This window comes from Macrobrachium rosenbergii, chromosome 55 (genome assembly GCF_040412425.1).
Source record: "Macrobrachium rosenbergii isolate ZJJX-2024 chromosome 55, ASM4041242v1, whole genome shotgun sequence".
Taxonomy (NCBI): Eukaryota; Metazoa; Arthropoda; class Malacostraca; order Decapoda; family Palaemonidae; genus Macrobrachium; species Macrobrachium rosenbergii.
Window position 1 is genome coordinate 77524682 of NC_089795.1, and position 4312 is coordinate 77528993.

The following is a 4312-nucleotide window of genomic DNA, read 5'->3' on the forward strand; positions in this document are numbered from 1 at the left end:
GTATATATATTGAATGTAGCATATATATATATAATATATATATATATATAATATATATATATATATATATATCATAAATATATTTCCTGTAGTCACAAGACACAAAGGCAATTATATATGATAAAGAGCTGTCATCCTGATCAGGATTTCAACCTACCCCCTATTTTAATTAGAGCCATGATTGTGGTAACTACCACACTCGTCCATGAAGAAAGATGAAAGCTTATTTCGAAATTGCCGAGTACAGTAAGCTCCTATGACCTGAAAAGGCGTAGGTTCGAATCTCGGCTACGGTGGGAGCACCTAGATAATCCCTTGTGGATCTAAGTTATTCCGGTGGTAAAGTGAGTTCGATAGTATTGGGTTAATAATGGGTCATTTGTGGCTTCTTGATAGATAGCAAAAAAATTTCAAGTATAGAATCACTGACAAACAGGCATGGATATATATATATATATATATATATATATATATATATATATATATATATATATATGTTTATTATATATATATATGTATATATGTGTATACAAAATACAGTACATATACACACATTACACACACACACACATATATATATATATATATATATATATATATATATATATATATATATATATATATATATATATATATATATGTATGTGTGTATGTGTGTGTGTAAATGTGTGTGTGTGTGTGAGAGAGAGAGAGAGATTGTGAGATAGTCTTTGTACTGTAGGGTGGAACTGACGTTGATACACGAATACCAACTGAAGCTGAAATGTGAAAGGATTAAGAGCGCTTCCAGAAAAAAAGTTAGATTTAAGAAGAGAACAGATTAAAGAAGCAAAAGAGACTACATCAAAAAATAACAACCAAAGTAAATAACTTGCTGGTGTACGTATGTTACCTCCTAAGATAACAATCTCGATTTCCGTCTCGCTGGTTGAAGATGTGAATTATTGTGCAGTGTTACTTTCGCTCGTTGGCTCCCTCAAGAATGAGAGTAATAATTTTGCTGAAATACCGAGAGAGAGTGAGAACCTAATATATCAAAATAAAATGTACTCGGGAATAGTGGTCGAATTTAGAATCAGAAAATGAAGTTTAAATACTGCGTACGATGGTTTTTATATTATTATAAGTCACATTTATGGAAAGGTATTAGATTTGTTGTGGAGCTGTATTGGTAAATTATTATGATCACAATATGGACAGAGCATAACTGTACTCGCGCATAAGGAGCATGTACAGACGGACCTTTAAATTGAGAAGAAACTCATTCAGAAAGACTGATAAAACCTACGGACACATAACCCAGCGTTAACTTACTCCATTAGCATCGGAAACTCGTTTATTCTTCCTTATTGGGTCATATGAAAAGCTTAAAAGATGGTGAAATGAAAATTTTCGAAAGATATTAAAATTTTTCTTTTATGAACTCGATATTATGTGCATACGCATTCTTGTGTTTACGCGATACTTGATCAAGTTTATGCGAGAATGAGTTTTTTTCTGTGATGTGTTCATTGGGAATCATCTAGGCAAAAGCATCGTATTTTCACTGTTATTATTTTCGCTTCTTCGACTTCAGTGATATTAATTTCTGTGTGGTAATGTTCGATGATAAAGGGACGTCACAGACGCTTCATCAAACTGTTTTCAGATCGAAACCTGGTGACAAACCAATAGCGACTGTATGACAAACCAGTGGCGATTGAATTTCAATAATCCCAGAGTTTACCAAGTCTTTGAACGTACTGCGTTTGTTTGGTGCAGCGTTGCTTTATTTTATTTTGATTAACATCACAGAAATACTGCTTACGTACTGCGTTTGTTTGGGGCAGCATTGCTTTATTTTATTTTGATTAACATCACAGAAATACTGCTAAAACAAAACATACTACACCCAAATAAAAAGCATGCCCTACCATAAAATATTTTATAGTTATATATAGAATTGAGATAAAAAAAAATGTCGAAAATTATTGATCCAAAGTCAAAAAGTTAAATATACTTACAACTCTTCGGAACGGTTATTTGAAAATTAATATCCCATCGCCAAATGCAGGCACCGTTTATTCAAATTAAATGCTGCCTATTTTGGTTCTTATTTTGACCTCATACCCTTTGCCTTTACTGAAAGCAGTAAAAATTATTTTGAAAAGTCAGAGGGTGGATTAATAAGGATCTAAAAATTTTTCCTTAACTTGAGCGCATTGTTTCAAACTTTCCCTGATGCATCAGAAGCTGTCAGTATCTGAGATAACCGATAATCTGAGTGCTTGTCTCTGTATATATTTATGTAGACCTCAAATCCACCTCTCACAATATACAGTCGCCAAATGTTTTAAGGTTTCATACCGCCTTAATATTTTAACGGGAAATATAATCTGTAAATATGAAGGTACTAATTGGCATGAAAGGAAGCAGGTCTTTAGATGTCAAATTCAGGAGATTAGGATACGTTGTGCAAGACGAGAGATTTGCAGCTGTATGTCATACACATACCACTAGCGGAATTGGTGGAAGGGGACCTGGGCACATGCCCCCTCCATGAAAAATAATTACAAAATAATAATATTGAAGATTTCGATAATGATAACATAAATGAGAAATATAAAAATGGGAAAAAATAAAAAATCTATTTAGAAATAATAATAAAATTTTGAGAAAAGAAATAATAACAATGTCTTAATAATAATAATGGTTTCGGTATTTCCTGATAGAACAGGCGATTGTTTCCATTTCATAATTTCTACTTAAATACTGAATGATATGCTGAAGAAAATATATTATACTATGATGAAATACATATAGAGAGATATATATATATATATATATGATATATAAATAATTATATATATATATATATATATATATATATATATATATATATATATATATATATATATATATATATATATATATAGTGTGTGTGTTTATGTATATAATAAGAAAATTGGTGGCCCCCCCCCCATGAAATTTTTCTGGATCCGCTAGTGACACATAAATTCCCTTTGTACCTCTCAAATGCATTTGATCATACGAAATTTAAAGAGGGAGAAATATATTATGTAACAGGAGAGCTTTGCACCTGCTACTTCAGAATGAAATAGTTGAACAAAGCAAACTCTCTCTCTCTCTCTCTCTCTCTCTCTTCTCTCTCTCTCTCTCATTCTTTCTCTACTTCCAGAATGAAATAGTTAAACAAAAGTTAAACTCTCTCTCTCTCTCTCTCTCTCTCTCTCTCTCTCTCTCTCTCTCTCTCTCTCTCTCTTTTTATCCTCATTTTTGCTACTTCCAGAATGAAATAGTTAAACAAAAGTTAAACTCTCTCTCTCTCTCTCTCTCTCTCTCTCTCTCTCTCTCTCTCTCATTCACACGCATGCGCATCAGCTTTCGACAAACAGCGACCCGGAGCTACAGTCTCATCGAAAGAAAACCCAGCTCCTCCAAACCGGTCGGAAGGGGAAGACCCAACTCGAATGACCGTAAAAATGACTATTCTCACTCAACCACTGTCATCAGAATTCCATGGATAGGCCTAAACGTATCTTTTAGGCTTACGTTTATCGATACTGAATATCAAATTGGCCTAATATTGACCCAACGCTATTTTTATCTCGTAATGAATGGGGTGGATATTTTTCCCCCCCTCCACATTAGTTTTTGGTCGGCGTTCAAAAAATTCGAAATGATTTCGTATCGGCCGAATGTTATGGATGAAAAGGTTTGCCTTTGACTGGGGGCTGTGTATTTTTATCGGTGTAAATGGGAATATGATGTGGCCTTTACAGAGGGAATGCGAATTTACATTAATAAGATGATCAGGGGCTGTGATGTAGAAAAATAATGAGTAGATAAATAAAAAAGATTGGAGTATGATGAGTAAAAGTGTGAATAATTTACAGATAATATGAATAATTTAATGAATAATTCGGAGACTAATTTGAAAATTTAAAAATGTGATTGGTAAAATTTATTTCAAAAATGAGTAATTGAATAAGTGAACGAAATAATTTCCCACCAATAATATAACATTAAAATGCCATTTATTTTTCCCGTCTGAGAATTCATTACATTCTAACTGCAGGAAAACCCATTTTCAGAATAATTCGGCAACCTGAAATTCCTCGCAGGAATATAAATATAATCACGTTACACTGCCACTTATTCCCCCATTGCAGCACTGTGACATTTCAATTTAGTTCCTCGTAGCTTTGCAATATGCAATTATCTCCATTTGTCAATTACCCCCAAAATGCACAATGTTCGTCATTTATGGGGAAATCCCCAGCATTTAGTGCAGACAAAATATTCAGTTATG